Raw genomic sequence first — 18,646 nt, 5'->3', positions numbered from 1 at the left:
CAAGGATGAGTATGGGTTGTTCTGATGACCAAAGTCAAATCTACTGAACAGAATTTAGCGTTTATTAACATAAATCAACATAACTCATTGATTGGAATGCTTTTTCATTACTCAAGGATTAAAATAAATCTCTTTATATTTTACTTGTTCATTCAATCTCCCTGTCAGTCAATAGTTTTTGAGCACCTATTGTATGCCAGGAACATTCTAGGAGCCAGGGATAGAGTAGAGAGCAGGACAAAGTTTTCCATTCACAGGGATTATATTTGGGAGAAGATAATTAACAGGTATGTAATATTATGTTGCAATATATTTTACATACCATGAAGAAATCTAAAGTAAGATGAAAGGGAAATATGGAAAGTGAGCAGCGTGTCTCACAGGTAGTCAGGGTAGACTGTGAGCTGTACGATTTAAGGGGAGAATGCAGTGATAGGAGAATGAGCTATAAGAATGTCTGAAATCTGAAGAAGGAAGAAAGAAGAAGAAGAAGAAGAAGAAGAAGAAGAAGAAGAAGAAGAAGAAGAAGAAGAAGAAGAAGAAGAAGAAGAAGAAGAAGGAGAAAGAAAGAAGAAGAGGAGGAGGAGGAGGAGGAGAAAGAAGAAGAAGAAGAAGAAGAAGAAGAAGAAGAAGAAGAAGAAGAAGAAGAAGAAGAAAAAGGGTTCCAATTTGCCTCATTTGAGGGATTTCTAGATAGAAAATCAGTATAGCTGGAGTAGAAAGAGGAAGAAATAAATCTAGAGTGAAGTTAAGATCTTAACCCACAAAGCCCTACAAAATGAGGTAAGGCTTTAGGTTTTATTCTAAAGATGTTGGGAGTCACTATAAGAGTTGGAGACCATTACATGATAAAGATTTTCACATGTCTCTGGCTGGTTAGTGTAAGATAGAGTGTGATGGAAACAGGGTGGCGTGGAAAGATGAGTAAAAGTTATTGTCCTGCAGACAAAATGGTTTTATCAGGGTTGAGTAGTGGGCCAAACAGTGATTTCACTCTACACATACCTAAATGGGTTCCAGAATCAAGAATGGCAAGACTTTTCGACTGAAGGTAATGGATTGAGAGGGAGAATGAACAATATGGATGATTCCAAAGCCTTTGATCTGAGCCACTGGCCAATGGTTGAGTTAATTCATTCTTCTCTCACGAAGTGAGCTCAGAGCTGGCCCGAACTGCATAGAGAGACCCTGTCTCAAAAACATAAAAGAAAAAAAGGATATATTACATGATAGCAGAGATAAAGCAGATTTGTGCTGGGCTCTGTATTGGGGGCTTGGGATATGTCACTTAACAAAACAGAGCCAGAATTCCTAGAAGAAAAGCACAATAAAAATGAACATAAAGAAATGTTAGAGTATGTTAAAAATTGTAAGTGTTGTGGAAAAGAGAGAGGAGGTGATGCTCATTGGAAATGAGAAATTTGACTAAAACAAGGAGGCCCGTGAGTCTGCAGTCCAGGGAGGTGGAGGAAGTACAGTGCATAGCGAAGCCGGAGATGTTACCAGCATGCTTGATGCTAGTACAGGGTTCTGATGGCCCTGGACATTCAGCTTTTATTCAGATGAAATGTGCACTTATTATAGAGCTTGAGTAGAGGAATGGCATGATCTGACCTGCATTAAAAGTCTTGTTCTGGTTGCTCCTCAAGAATATATTATATGAGTCACGCAAGGTGGTGTATGTCTGTGATCCCGGCATTCAGGAGGCTGAGGCAGGAGAACTGCTTAAGTGAGAGACCAGCCTGGTGAGCTCAGCAAGTGAGCTCAGCACCAGCCTGAACTGTATAGCCAGACTCTGTCTCAAAAACATAAAAGGAAAAAAGGATATATTACACGATCGCAAAGATAAAACAGGAGACCTGAGCAGGAGTCACTGAATCAATGTAGATGACAAGTGGGGGTGGATTGTTTGAGACTGACAAGAATGAAAATGCCATCAAGTGACCTGATGACTTATAAATAAATATCTCTTGATGTCTGGATATGTTGGGAGACAATGATTTTTGGCCTGAAAATTTAGAGCAACAGAGTTGCATTAACTCAGATGATGCAGAATCTTTTTTGAGAATGAGATGGGGGTGATCAGTACCTTAGTTTTGTGCATGGTGTAGGTGTGATTAGTCTAGTGGACAGTACAGTGGAAGAAACGAGTTAGCGGCTAGGCATTTAAGCCTTGAACTCAGGAAGAAATTTACAGCTGGAAATACATGATATTGAAAACATAGGGCAATGGGCAAGGTTATCTAAGAAGTGAATGGAGAGAGAAAGGAGGTCAAAGACTGAGCCACGAGACAACCCAACCGTCAAGAGTGGGGAAAAGAGGGGTAACTAGCCATGGAACCACTGAGATGGGGGCAGAGCCAGCAAGTGTGTGCTCAGCTAAGGATGCAGTATTGAGGACGATGTAACCAGTGACTCTGTTAGGTCTCCAGTACGAGGACTGAGAAGAGGTCATTGGATACAGCAACAGGTAGGTCATTCATGACTTCTGAAGGCCGACTTGAAGGAGTGGTGGCAGGGCAGCTTGGAGAGAAAGGGAGATACAGAAATGAGGGAACCTGGGGAGAGGGGCTGAGGATGGTGGGATTGACCCAAATGACAGCATCTGTTGTGACTGGTTTCCTGTGTTAGCCACATGCAGCCAATTTCTTAGGCCAATCTGAAGGAATGCTGAGTCATTTATTTTCTCTGTGATTAGCACTTAATCATTTCATTAAAATACTTATTGTTTTACTCAAAATCAATTTTGTTCTTCCCTGTTTAAGCCTTCTGAAAATTCATCTTGCCAAGAGAAACATGAATTCCTTGCAGGCTTTTTTTGGCTCAGAGACAAAGGATTCCTTTCTTTTTACTGAATTATTTGTGCTGAGTCTGGCTATGTTCTGAATCTTGTACTGTAATAAATTAATATTTACTGTGGTACAAGACAGTAACGCAGTGCTTAGCATGGAGTTAATTATAGAAACAACTGGGTTTTAATATTCACCTTCCTTACAGAAGACAAAGATTGCAGTTATGGAAATATTTAGTAAATGATAGTATGCTGCCCTGTGATGTCTCTGTGTTGTTATTTTGTATTTAATTATTACATTATGATAGTCTATAGTCCTATCTGCATTATAATTTCTTGGATGGCAAAGTGTAGGTCATGAGTATGCCTCATAGCAAAGAGATAACTGCATATTGGATCTTAAGACTTTTCTGTTGAGTGACTGAAATAATGCTCTGTTGCTTAAAAACGAGGTAACAGCAAAGACAAGATGCTGTCCTTTCTGCAGGACGTAACTAAGAAATGCCTTCCGGTTTCTGGCTTAGTCGTCCATGCTGACATTCCTCATTGAACCTAGAACAATATTTTTTTATGACTTCTTTCATATTACCTCTACTTGCTATTCTTCACTGAGCATTTTGATCATGGAAATTAAAATGCTTCCTTGGGCAAAGGTGCATTATATGCCTTGCTCATCCTCTAGAACATATAGCTTAGTGCAAACATTTGTATTTAACCATTTAGCTTATGAACAAAGGCATTTAATTGCAGGACTTACGAGTCCTGCAGTTAAGAAATGATAACTGGTTATGTTCTGATTTTGAATTTATTGATTTCTCTGAAATGTTGTTTTTGTTACAGGTTTTTATCTTTCCCAAATACTTATTAACAGACCTTTCCAAAATTTAGGCCTAATTTTACTTGATAGTCTTTTAACCTTATATCAGCTTTCCAACTTGAAAGTAAATTGTTTACTGTTTAAAATATAATTTTTTTCATGAAAAAATTGCTGAATTTAAAGTATTTTTAAACAGAGTACATTGAATAAATATTAAGAATTACAGTGAATAAAACAGTTTAGTTACCAAACTAAGTAGGTGCTTCTTGAAAGAAACATCTGAATGTTTGACTTCAGTTGAGAAACAGCACAGAGCATTCTTGGTTTTGCTAGTAGTTATCGTAATACCTCTGTGGGTCCTGCAAAGCAGTGATACTTCTCTTGCGTCCTTAAGGGCCTGATAAGTCTTGGGGAAAAAAATCAGCATATGCAAGAAAAAAATCAGCAATTTGCAAATTTTGGTAGTAGCAAATTTAAGCCATAAGTTCTTGCTGCAGAAATAAATCAATGAAGATTTCTCTTGGCTCAATATTTTGTAGGTCATCACTTATGCCATAGTCTTTCCTGCCATATGTCTTTAGATTATATGCATTCACTTCTTCATCTAATTACCTTCACAAGGTGATTAAAGCCTTGTGTTTCAAAGTTGTATGATATATATATATATATATATATATATATATATATATATATAACTATGTGTTATGGCTTTAAGACATTGCTATCAGGTCCTTCTGTAGATTTTTTCTGTTTAAAATTTATTTTTCCATTTGTAGATGCTGCAGCAAGTCAGGGTCTTAAGACACATGATATTATTGTTATTTTAATGAATGTAAAGTTGTAAAATCATCAGGTGTCAATGAGCATCTACTATGGGCCAGGCACTGTGCATCTTACTGGAGACAGAGAAAAGACAATTCACCGAATTAGAAGTTTGTGCCATCATTTTATTCCACATGTGGAGCAGATGAAAATTATTATTAAGTGATGGAACTTAGCCTACCCTCTCCCTATGCATGCTGTGGAGTTCTGGCTTCTTTTCCATCTCTTTCTGAACATGAAGGAGGAAGGTAGTGACAGCCAAATGAGTCTTCAGGCTTATGAGCAGGATCAGAAACAAAGAGAAAGTGGGGGACAACAATGAAGGCCCCGTGCTTGGCCTGCAAGTGGCTGCAGTCACTTCTGCTGTAAAGCCTGGTTCGTGGGTGGAATGCGACTCTAGGGGATAATGGAACACGAGAACTGTGTGTTTACTTGTGCTGTATTTCGTCTGCAAGAAATACCAGGTAAAAGCAGAACATTATTACATCTCAACACAGCCACACATACATAAAAACTCTCAAACATTTACCGATCATATCATTTCATCACCATTCCGAGTCACCCTCATCCATTTCTGATGTCAGCCATTGATCTCTTTTCAGACAACATTCTTTTCCCCTACACAATCTCTCCTAAACTCCTGCAGGACTTTAATAGATAAAACATCATATTTATTGCATTTTCTAGTGCTTTGGTGCGTTAAACTGTTTTTATTAGGTTTCTGTTTTTTTCATAAATGTGTATGACGATGTTCCTAGTGTTATTTCCTGAACTCCATTTCCTCATAAACCCTGTGGCGTTAATTGCATAATTTTGGATAGCATTGGTGATTTTCAGAAATATATGTCATATTACAGCAGAACTTACTATATTTTCCACATTACTGCATATCCTATATTCCATATTTTTCAAGAGAGATTATGGTTGCGAGCAAAAAGATTTAGAAAAGGAAATAAAAAATTTAAACTTATTTTTATGGAAGTAACCTTAATAATATTTTGAAGACCCATGAAAAATACTTGAGCTATCCTGAAGCACTGTTCTGGGCCAAGATATCGAAGTCAGAGAGTGTAAAGTCAGAGTCCAAAATCAAAGTGTGATTGTTGAATATGAAACCTGGAGTGATCCTATTAGTGTCTTGGGCCTAGACTTGGGCCATTTGTGATGTGACATGGGAAAGACACACTAGGTACAATATTATTACTGTACTCAGTGGGGTTTTTGTGCTTCAGTAACTAGAAACTAAAATTTACTCTTTCTCAGGTGTCTCTTCTCTTCTCTGGGACTACATTAGAGATCACATTGCCACAACCTGCACGACTCTTGAGGTTGTTAGAGTGAAGGACATGAGAGAATGAGAAAATAGAGACAAACCTGGGATCAGGTGGAATCCTTACTCTTCTGATGGTAGGAAAGGAACGGCCCACTCACGGTAGGGGCTTCTATTTATACATTTTGCAGCACAATGTCATATAGTAGCCCTTCTGCCTAGGTTGCTTGGATTGTCTAGGTATCTTGGTGTTTTTCTGGGCTGAAGCAGCTTCTTAAAGTGGCTTGACCCAGGTCCTTTTTGTTCTTGGGACAGTCATGTCCAGCCCTACATATGTGATCAATTTCCAGCTTCAACAGCTCCTGACATCACATTGTGTACTAGGCTACAGGGTCAGTTCCACAGCCTCAGTGTGGACTGATGTAAAAATTTATTCATTCTAAAATCAATGAGAAGTTTCCTAATCTGTTTAAAAAAACTCATTCCCTACAATTGCAGACAAGACCACGTACTAAAAAGTTCAATAAAGTTGATTGCAAAATGAACTATGAGGCATGAACCTAAATTCCACAACTTTTCTGGTTAAAAAGCAGGAAAATATTTTGTAGATATTACTATTCTCTAGACATCATTACTATAAAAATATTTTTAGATGCCCAAATAACTATTTGTAGAAATTTACCTGTTGATAATTTTAATGGGTAGAAGTAAAAGATGAGAGATAAGCATAAATATTGTTTCCAATAAAACTTTCCACAGCCGTAGGTAGCACCCACTTGCAGAGCATGGGAATCTGAACTTCAGCTTACTTAGGCATTCTTGGCTTTTCAGTAAAAGCAAAGGTCCAAAGATCACATTTATAACTCATTTGGTAGGTTTTCTTTGTTGGCTTTAGCATAGTTAACCTCAGAAGTTATACATTCAAACTTCTCATTGCTAATTTCCAATCTCTTGTCACTTATTTTGTTGCTGTAGATGCTGTTGGAGGGGAGCTTCTTCACTTGGAACTTCCTCCTAGTTGTGAGAAATATTCACATTTGCCCTAGTGACCTTTGTGCCTGCCAATAGGGTCTAAATACTACCAGAGAGAACTAGAGATTATTATAATCAAAGTCTCATTAGTTAACTCAAACGCCTAAACTACTAATAAGAAAAGACTGCTGATAGGTAGAAGATTGACCATATGTATTAACCTCTGTTCTTTTCTCAAGTAGCAGTAAATGGTAGTTACAGGATTTTTAAAAAGAGTTCAAAGAAAAGGAGCTGAAAGAGAACAGAGCCACCAAACTTCAGTATCCCCAAAGCTGGGTAAATGGTGTTTCTTCCTAGAAGTGTGAGAAAGCCAGTTGCCAACATAAGCCACTAATAGGCTCTGGAATTGGCAGTAGTATTGGGCATATCTGAAAGTAAGTTTGAGGATAGAGAAAAGTGGGGAATTGGTCAGATGCCATTTTAAGATGTGGTTAGACCCTCTGACTTTTCACAACTATTTCATAGAATCCTTGTGGGCTTCCCCAACCCTAACATAATATTAAAGATTCCTCTCTAGAGAAGCTGCTCTAGATGGCACCAATTTGTCCTTCTAATTATATTTCCCATGCTTTCTATCCTCCCTTTGCCTTAAAGAGAGCCCTAAGTGGGTAATTTAGGGTCATACTAATGGGTTTGGTCAGTGGACATCTCTAGTGGGAGAGCAGAGTGGTTACAAAAGTCAGTCAGGACACTTATCCCCCCAAGTTCTCTCCTTGTGAGATCAGCGTGGATGACTTTCTTTCTCCATGAAGATTTCAAGTTCATAGCTCTTCACAAGTTGGCCTTTCTACAGGACCTTGCATTTCAGGTTTATACTACCTTCTTCCTCTGGGTCTATAGGTAGTAACAGTAGGAAGTTGAACACTGCCCCTGTGATTTCCTTACATAATGCCCTTACCTGTGGAAAGGTGAGTCCTTTTATTAAACTGCTACTAAGTTATCCTAATTTTAATTACTGTTGGTTTTCCATGGTTAAAGCAAAGAGTCTTCAGTGGGAAGATTTTAAGGAAGAATTTTTGTCAACATCATTTGAAAACAAAGCTACTAAGCGAATATTTACGTATTGAGTTTTGAGATGTTTGAATACTCCTTCACTTTGATTCTCCAAATATAGGGCTAAGTTTTTTTATTTAAGGCAGGTTGTTGGAAGAGTCTTTAAGCAACATCATTAGGACAGTGGTAGTGTGTGTGTGTGTGTGTGTGTGTGTGTGTGTGTGTGTGTGTTGCTTTTAGCATACTAAACAAAAAGTTTTAGATTTAGAAGATTTCCAGGCAATTAAAGTCATATTTGATAGGTCTCAGCAACTTTCATAGGTTTCCCAAACATCTTATTTTTTCTTTTTAAAGAGAATAAAACAAGGAAAACAAAACAGAATAAAACCAATCAAAATAAACCAGTGTAAGTGACACGACTTCAAAATCTTATGAAATCAACAATAGTTACCATAATATCTTTTGCTGTCTTTAAAATAGCTGCAGATACCTTAAGACATAGTAAAAACTGAACAAAGAAGAATAGAATAGAAACAATAAAAGCAAAACAATGAATGCTATAAAGGACTTCAAAACAAGCCACCAAGTAAATCCAAAATGGCTACCATAACATGTTTTGCTATCTTTTGAACAGCTGCTTATTTAACATAATTTGACATAATCAGACAAAAGAGAATAAAACCCAAACCAACAAAACAGTGAAATGATATGGTTTCCAGGTGGGAATTGCTTCTTGGTGAGGCCTTGTTCTCTCCATTCAGTCTGTGAATGGTGCTGACTCACGGAGAGAGGCTTGAGTCTGGCTGTCCCCACTCTGGCAGCAGTCCATGCATGGTGCTGGTTTCCATGAGGGGATCACTCATTTTCTGTTTTTTAATATGAGCTCTTTAAAATCACTAATTATCTGATAAAGACATTAAGTAAGAAAATGAACAAGACTAAAAACAGGATAATCAACTTGAGAGAAACCAAAGTTCTGCATGGAGGAAAGCAAATCTTATTTTAATAGAAAGATAAGAGCAGATATTACCATGCAAGAAGAATAGATTTGATATAAACAGAAAAACAAAAATAAGGAAACAAACAGGAAGAAAGAATATAAATGAAGTAGTTAATAAAGAGGATAGAAGATGAAAATGAAGCAGTTCCTAGAAGTTGGAGTCCAAGATTAAAAGGCCAAATGCAAGAAAAACAGAGAAAAACCACACAAATTAAAAGTTAGTCTAGTTATTCTGACATTAGGTAGTAAGAGAAGTAGATTAAATTATTAAAAGAAAAAATTAACTTTTTGTTGAATTTACAGAGATTAGTAGTATAGTTATCTATCTTGTATATATACACATATACTTTATATATGTATACCTATATAAATATAATCTCTTCCCTTCTTCTTTTTCTCCTTTCCCATCCCAGTTGTCCTTTCCTTTTAAGCACTCAGTTTTGCTTTTAAAATAAAAAATCTAAATTTAAAAAATTAACTTGTTCATAATTGTGGAAAATGAGTTTATACATTTAAAAAATCTGTGGCATATATATTCCCACCAAATGTTGGTTTCCAGGTATGGCTCCTGAAAACCCTTGGAATCTATGAAGTGGTGTGTCTTTTTGCAGGCTAATGGGATAGTTGGTATCTGGGAGCACCCATTAACCTCAGGAAGGAGATGCTTGCCAGGAGAACCAACCTGATGGTTAGAAGGTTGGAGCTTCAGCTCCATTCTCCAACCTCTTCTTGCAGGACAGGAGCTGGAGAATGACTTAATCACCATAGAGAATGACGGAATGAATTATTGCCTAAGTAATGCATTTTCATAAAACTGAACAAGAGCAGGTTTTGGAGCCCTTTCAAGTTTCTGAACACTTGGAGGTGCTATGAGACTGTTACTAATTTTGACCCCAAATTGGATCTTCTTCCTTCTTGGAGTCATGGGACCAATAAGTGGATGGGTGCAGTGAAAGATGCTTTCTACTTGCTTGAGAATAGGAGAAGCAGGAAACATACTCTCCAATCAGCTTCTTAATCTAAATGAAGGCTGAGAATTTTTTTTAAATGTAAAGAGAGAATGGGGGAGGATTTTAGACAGTAAGTAGGAGGATTATTCACGAGGTTTCCTGGGGGGAAAGGGAGGTCAATCTGATTTTTCAGAGAAGGTGAATTACTGTCTTTCAATTTTTATTTTGTGCTAATTACAATTTGCTTTGAAAGTAGGCTAGATCAAGATGGCTCTGATGGGAAGGATTTTACTAGAATAATGTATTGCAGTGGAGTGGTGATGAGTGGGGGTGGTGATGAACAGTAGGTCAATACAACATGTTTTGTTGTTAGAACTGGTTATGCCCAATTCTATTCTAAATTCTGTTTGTAGCAGTGCCGGGTCAGGATGTCTACACGGCCAGCTAGTCCAACAGTTTGCCTGAAGCAGAAGCTGGTTAGCAAAGAGGATTGTTCTCAGGTTTGAGTTGGTCCTTGGCCGGTAACAAGATAGATGCACCTGAAGAGGACAAGGTGACTCCAAGCCCTTCTCTCACACACCCAGTCTTGAGCAGCTCCTTTTCTTGGTTGTTGCTGAGTTGTAACACATGATTAATAGTAAAGCTCTTTCTGGAGTTCTGTAAGTTCCTGAAAACTATCACGTTTTTGGAAGAGAGTATAAGAAATAAAATGTGTTAGGCACATGTACAGATTCCCCATGATAAATGTAATCATTGTGCATTGCAAATATGTATTAATAAAAATAAAAAGAAATGAGAGAAAGCTGAGTTACTTGAAGAAAATTTTGCAGTTACACTATTATTAAGTATGTACATGAATAACCAAATAAATATCTGATAGTTACTAACTTCAAATAAAATCAAAATAATATTCAACAAAAATGGGGAAACTTTATATTAGTATAGGACTCAGCATTCACATAAATACACAAATCTAATAAAATTTGGCAAGTAATCTATCTAAATAGGGTAAAATGATGCTGAAAAGTCAGTTGGGGTCAAAGGAAAAAGGAGAGATTAACTCTTCAACTATAAAAGAAAATTCATTGATTATTCTTAAACTGAAAATGTCTAAAGTAACCACATAAACAATTTTGCATTCTGGAGTTAACTATGAACAAGAAAAAAGTATGAAAATTGAAAACTGTCACTTTCAGAAAGGGGGAAATCTTGTACATGTGGGGCAAAGGGGTCTGACGATATTTGTAATGTGTAAATGAGTTGCACACATTTAACAATTTGATGAAATACCCAAATTGAAAAAAATGAGCCAAATAAAAGAGCAGCAGCAGCAACAAAAGCACAGGACGTTCAGTTAGAATTCTGCCAAGTAATTTTCATTTAAAGGAAGTTTGTTAATCTTTTGCTAATCTTCAAAGATTGTAGATTTATTTTAATGAATTTCATTGATGAAGAACATCAAAGTGAGTTTGTTATCTAGAATTCAAATGAATAAATTATTTCCCAGCAAAACTGATGTACAAAGGAGGGATGCTTTTCAATCTGTTACGTGAAAATGGTAGCAGTTATTCCGAATCTAGAGTTGTCTGCATAACCTCATCATTGGGGAATTTTCAGTGAATCTTGCCAGGAAACTAAATGCTCCAACCTCTATCTCTGCTCCTTGACTGTGGAATACTCACAACTGCATACTTATCAAGTGACAAGATTTTGTTTCTAAACACAAATTCATTACTTGATGACTCACAAAGAGAAATGTGCTCACTTAATAGCAACCAGGACAGAAGAAGGAAAGAAAAAAAGCCCCACTCAAATGTCATAAAACTCAGTTTTAACTTTATAAGAAGGTTATATATAGCTAAGAAAAGAAACTGTATATTTATTAGTGTATTTGTCTATATGATGCCAAAGGAAATACAGGTACCTGGTTGGAAGTTATCGATAAACATCTATCTTTCCTTCTTGCATATCTGACAGCAAGACTCTCATTTGTCCAATTTTGGTTTGTGCTGCTTACTAACCTTTAAATCTTGATGTAGACCATCTCATGGATTAAGTTTTGTCTTTGGAATTATAAAACAAATTTCCTCCATATAATTTCAAGATTGTCACGAAAGGGAGGGAGCTAGAGAAGGGTAGTCAGAAGTGGAAGGAAGGGATCAGCTGCTAGGATGGTTTTTTGGCAGCGAGGTGGAGTATACAGTAAAAATCCAGAGAGAGAGGGCAAGTGGCACCCATGCTCATGGGCTCTTGTTTAGCTGTCTCTGAGCTTGTGGTGAACTTGTATATGAACAGCATTAGCTCTGTACCCGTGTCTCACCATTACGTCCCTAACAGTTGGATTTCAGGAATCAGAGATCAGCTTGGGGCCCATGTGGCTCATGTGGTTCAAATCTTATCAGTGAGGCATCGTTGAGGAAGATTCAAATTTCTTCTTGTGTAAAACCTTGTTAATTTTAATGTATACTTTAAATAGTCATGTGAATAATTGAAATGATAGTGTACTGCTATGAAGATCGATTGAGATAACATGTAAAAAGTACTTAGTATGCCAGCTGGCATTCAATAAATACTAAAAACAAAAAATGAAAAATGGTGATGGGAATAGAATGTTCACTGAAAGAATGAGAATTATTCTCAGGTGAATTAGGGGGCACATGGAAAGGGGAATTCAAATGCTTTAGGCTCTTCAGTTTCTTTCTTCCTTGTGTTTTAAATTTTGTCTTCTCACATCTATTGCAATGTAGAACATGCTTGAATGAAGTTATTATATGCCTTGGCAATTAGCTGATAGCTGTCTCTAAATGTAATTCAAGATATTTCAGCTTCCAAGGAAACAGAGTAGACTGTGTGAAGAGGATGGATTATTGCTGGTGACATTCAGCAGCCTCAGGGTGCAGCCGGCTGGCCTTGTGTGTGTGTGTGTGGTCACTGTGCTAGGCCTCCAGGAGGAACATATGGGAAACCTCGGCTCTGTGCTGAAGGCATCAGGTCCACTGGAAATCACATTATTTCACTTCAGTTCAGTTCAGTTCCATTCAATTCAGTTTAAAGATCATTTCATGCTTCAGCCAGTTGTAGAGCGAAAATGAATCCGAAAATAGCAGCACAAATTATCAGCAGGTTCTGATCTGAGAAGTCTGTAGTTTGGGAGGAAAACAAAAATCTGCTAATCAGCCCGAGTCATCTCTGTTCTTGTCTGATTGTGAAAAAGAAATTATATAGCAATTAAAAGGCTAAGATGTATCACGTATATCATCATAAAGGATATAATTAGAAAAGAACAATAAGCATTATTTTTAAAAAGTGATCCATAATTCTCAGAAAAACATGTTGTGCATAAAAGAAATTCCCAAGAGAGCTTCATACACTCACCACGTGGATTCTTTCTTTTCCCATTCCATTTATATCCATTCTCTCATCTATGCATATTATTTTTTTAACCTATGTGTGATTTTTGAGGGTTCATTGGAGTAGCTGGTTATAAAAAATATTTTCATATATTGTTAGTAAAAATAATTGAATAACCAAGATTAAAGTAAAGGTCAAGTGGCTTAATTTGGGCTTTCAATTTGCCTACACTTAAAGAAAAATTGTAACTGAATTGTCACTGTCAGTGAATGGTCACTGAATAATTACCGAATTGTATATAGTGTGTGTGTGTGCATGCATGCATGCATAGAGGCATATTTGTAACCTTCAAATTTTAAGAGTCAAAGCATAATGCTGACAGCAAAGAATCAAACAGATTGTAAAACTGCTGCTTGGTGCAGCATTCAGACAATTGGAGACACAGAATCCTTGCAAAGAGACATTCAAGGGAGTCTCAAATATTACTACTGAGTTAGGAGCTTAGTCCATGGCAATGAAGATGCTATCAGTTCTTGGAAAACCTCCATCTTGTGAATCTAAAAAAATTAGTCATGCTCACTAGGTGCAAACCCAAAGTCTGACAAAATATTTATGGATCAATGGAGAGAGCTGTTTGGATTAGCTAGGAATACAGGCTGCCAGAAGAAGGTCTCTCCTAAAATTTGGGGTCTCACTGGTGATCTCTTTCAGTGGAAGCCAGGGCAAATCTGTTCTGTATTATTTGCTTTTTCTGAGCTGGGATTAAGATAAATGAAGAGTAGGTATTCTCTGCTGGATGAGGTAAGGGCAGTTAGCGGTTGTGCATCCTCAGGAGGGGATGAATTACAGGGAAATCTCTGTGAGTGCCATTGATAGCAAAGCAATAGTTCCTTCAGGAAGAAGGTTGTTAGGAGTTTGGAAAGCTGCTATGCGACCCTGGGAGAAACAGGGTTTCCTGCTAGTTACACAGCTGACTTTATGATCTCCCTGGCTGATTAACAATGGGGTTCCTTTTTTCCTTTTCAGTCTGAGTTGATTTTTACTCTTTCCATTTTGGATGGTTTTTTTTTCTTTTCATTATTACATATATATAGATTTTACATGTATGTAAGTATATGCACATAAACAAGTAGGTATGTTTGTATATAATTTACATATATTGTGCACATTTTGGAGCAGACTCCAATTCATTTATTTGGACATTCAAATTCAGTGCTAAGAAATGCCTAAAAATTTCAGGTCACAGAACATATGTTTATAAAGTGAAGAGACCCAGTGGCTTGGAACTGAAAATGAAGTTCCTAATCCATTGTTTTCATTAAAGTATTTAGAAGCACATTTTCCTGGATGCGTTAGCAGGGAAAAGGTTATGGTAGGCAGTGGAGGAGCCAAAATTAAACATCCTGAAGAAGGCTCTATTCAACTTTTCTTGAAGTCATAGCTCTACTATAAAGTTTCCAGGTTTACTTGGGAGAAATTGCTATTGATGAAGAAGGAAAAAAAGACCCTATCCACTCCACTCACAGATGTTGTCCATACACTGAAGTCTGAATATATGCATTTCCTACCTTCCTGGCACCTCAAAAGATTGCATGGCATGGTGGAGGTGTTGTAATTATTTCCCTGTCATTAGATGGAAATCTTGGTGACAGATGAAGAACTTCAACTGGCAATTTCTAAGTAGTGTGGCCAATATGTTTCTCAGAAAATAGATAAATGTCTTGTTTGTCAAAATTCCATTATTCTGATTTATTTGGCTTACTTTTATGTTGTCAAAGAAGTTCTGTGATAAATTGGGATGGATTTGATTTTATTATTTATTTAGATTTATGTTCTAGAATTAATGTGTTGCCGGAAAGACACGTGGAATGAAATATTTGTGCTTTTTCCTTTTATCTGTACAATTATTTAGAGCCTGGATGGTTTTCTTAAGTCTTTTCTGAAAGACAACAGCAGGAAAAGCATCATTATCATCATCATCATATCATTTTTTCATTTTTATAGTATAATCTAGTTTGTATTACAATTAATATTATGTCAGATAGTGTAGGTTACAAATTAAACTGATAGAACTTTTACCATCTGATATACAGAATGTAGAAAGAAGATCCTCATGTTAAAACAGATACCTTAAGATTATAATGAAATAAATGTATACAAAGGTGAGATTATATTTGTTTAGTATAAAAATAATTTCAAAATTAAGGGAAAATTGGAGGCTTACAATATTGGCTTCTAAGAGTCTGATTTACTTCTCAATATTTAAAATTGACTCTTCCCTTATCATCTGTACTCTGTATTTTAGTTATTTTCCTGCTAGTGGAACAAAATATCCACGACTCACACTTAAAAGAAGAAAGGTTTATTTAACTCACAGTTTGTAGAGGTTCCAGTCCATAGTCAGCTGGCTCCAAGGCACCATGGAAAGGCAGCGGGGCATCCCAGAGGAGAAACAGCTCATGGCAGTAGGCAGGAAGGAGCAAGGTTTCCTTTTTCTTTTCCTTTTTATTCTGGCCAGGCTATAGGCTTGTTGGTTGGCATTACCCCTTCCCAGACATGAATCTTTTCTCTTCACCAAGTCCATCATCCCAAGCCAGAACTATGCTAAGCCAATCAGTGGATTAATCCAATTTCACACACCCACGATCCAGTCACCTCCTCAAAGCTCCACCTAGGAGTGCATGTGCTTTGAGAGGACATCTAGATACAAGCCGTGGCACTCTGTTTGCATAGTTTACTTCTCAGTTTCTTCTTAGCTTTGCATATCCTAAGCATATGTAGGCACAGAAACTATCCTTAATCTCTTTTTCAGAATGATAGTAAACTCAGAGGTAATGTATTTTGAAATTAATTTATGTAATCAATTAATAAACCTACAATATTGTATGGGTGTTTATAGTTATATATGAATTCCCGCCTGCAGTATCTTGTATTTTATGAATTAATGTGGAGCACACATTATGAGGATTGTATGTATCTGTCTTGGTTACTTTTCTCTTGTTGTTGAGACAAAATATTCAACACCCAAAATGAAGGAAGGAAAAATTTATTTAGCTTACATCTTTTTGGAGCTTTCAGTCCATGCTTAGCTGGCTCCAAGGCAGGGTGGTGTGGCTGAGGGGCAGCAGTTCATGGCAGCTGCAACCAACAAGTGTGAAAAGGAAAGAGAAAAGCAGCTTTCTTCCCTTCCTTATATTGTATGTCAGCGACTTGCTCCTGGGTGGGTGCAGCACTCACACTGCCAATCCCAGAGCTAGACAACAAACCAATTACAAATGCTAGATTTAGCCACCTGAGGCTTTACTGCATGAGGCTTTTGGAGGACACCCAGACACAAACCATAACATCCCATTCTTTAGTATCTGAGGTTCAGAAACAGCAGGTTTTATATATGAATTAATTTAAATGAGGCACTTAAGCTGCATATCCTGAATAAGGTCCAAATATGCTGGTGGATGCATATAGGACAAAACTTTGAGATATGAACACAAAACTGAGAGTTTCTACCACTTAAATTCTATGACATTTCTGATTCATGTAAAGATATATTTATTTAGACCTATGCAACAGGATTTCTAACTCTCTCTGAGTCAAGAGTCCCAGGATATAATCTTAAAATGTATTTAATTCCAAGTGAAGAGCTATTGGGTATTATTTACAAAAGTGACTATAAAATTATATCAATGTCAAAGGTAATTAAAATTTTGTCATTTCTATAGTACTACTTACAACAGTTATTCTAATATACAAATGATTTGCAGTTTTGACCTACTCAAAGTAACATTTTATTCAGTATAAAACCATACATGTTTAGTTCAGTGGTACACGTGCCTGCTTAGGAGGCATGAGGTAGTGAGTTCGATCCCCAGTACCAAAAAAACAAAACAAAACAAAACAAAAAACCAACTATTCACACTTTTAAAATAAATTTAAAAATGTTTGTAAACCCATCATTTAGAGATTATACATCTTCACTGGCTTTTAAAAACCATTATTAATTTAAGAAACATGCACATATATATATTTGTTACATTATATTTTGAACATTTATTTTTATTTAGTACCATATCAAGTATCACTTGATATTACTAAATAATATTCAATATTTTATATTTAATGACTTGACTGTCTATAATGTGAAGCACGATCTTAAAAAATTCCTTCCTGTTGTGTGTTAGGTAAAAATTTTACTTGATTTCTCTTTTAGTTAAATATATTACAGTATTCTGAAGATAATGTGAGTGGTTTGGGGGAGGGGCTCATCAAATAATTATGCTAAAATTAAAACTAACTTTTAGAGAAATATTTGAACTGGTTTAGGAAATGGTTTAAACAAAATTTCTTTCCTTCTTTTTCTTTTCTTGTCTTTTTTTTTTTTTTTTTTTTTTTTTGTCGTGTTGCTTGGGATCAAGCTCAGAGGCTCAGCTATGCCGGCAAGTACTTTGTCTTGATTACATCTTAGTCCTAGTCATTCCATCTTAAATATGCTTTGTAAAATATAAAACTTTTAAAAAGAACTAATCTATTATGGTTATCAATATTTAAATTTTTTGGTGTTATGATTTCATTTATTTGACTAATTCTTAATTTTCCAATCATCTTCTTTTGACCTCAGAAAACTGATGTTACTGATCAGGGAAGTGGCAGCGTAGAGAACTGTAACACCGTGCTCTAATTTGTTCTTATGGCTCTGTAGAAATCCTGCGTAACTCAGCATTGCTTTTGAGTATCATATCTGGTTCCATACTTACAATGTTGGTAAAATGAAATATGTTACAGTACTGCATGCTGCACAGGTTAAAACTCTGTAAACAAAAAGAAGTTGTTACATCTTGAGAAATTACCTAGTTACTGACTATGGAATTTCTGGAATTATGGACCCAGCTTCAGTTCAACGAGCACAAAGTACGTTGGTCACTCAGATTATCCCTGATACCGTGGATATATAGAAAATAGCACAGGAGAAAATTGTTTTCAGTGTGCATATAACACTAATAAAGGCCATACGAATTCTGAAAAGCATTTGGTGAGAGTAAAAGCTGTCTTTCTCTCTATGTCCCCCTTCTTCTCCATCTCCCCTCCCCCTGTCCTTCTGCACAGTGTATATGTGTACACACACACAAAGATTAAAATATTCTATCATTATATAATGCAATATATAATAAAATATAAGAAAATTGGCTTATGAAACCTGAAGGAAACTTCAAGAGTATGTAACCACTAGGTTTTACAAATGAGAATGCAAGTAAGAAAGTGGAAGGATTCTAACTGCACATCCCAGAACTGTGTCCATGAAACTATAGATTAAGAAGATGAGATAGACTTTTGTTAGTGAGTTTTTACTAAGCTATATTTGTTCCAATGGATCACTGCAGTTACAAAGATGTATATCTTCCTAACCATGTATCTTCCTAACCTAATCCATGCATATGGATTTCTGGGAACAGGCATTTATCTAGGGATGGTACTTTAAAAGCTTTTGCATTGTCAATACTTTTTGATACTGAAAATAAAATAAAAAATAAAAATAAAACCAAAACAGTGTTCTCTTTGGTCAGTGGGATCAGTTCTTCATGCAGATGATCATTTCTGGGTGATCGTAAATAATCAATATGGCCAA

The sequence above is a fragment of the Cavia porcellus genome, unplaced genomic scaffold, assembly GCF_034190915.1.
Source record: "Cavia porcellus strain 051 isolate PalLab524CR breed Dunkin Hartley unplaced genomic scaffold, mCavPor4.1 scaffold_27, whole genome shotgun sequence".
NCBI lineage: Eukaryota > Metazoa > Chordata > Mammalia > Rodentia > Caviidae > Cavia > Cavia porcellus.
The sequence above is the reverse complement of the archived record's forward strand: the minus strand, read 5'-3'. Positions refer to the sequence as shown.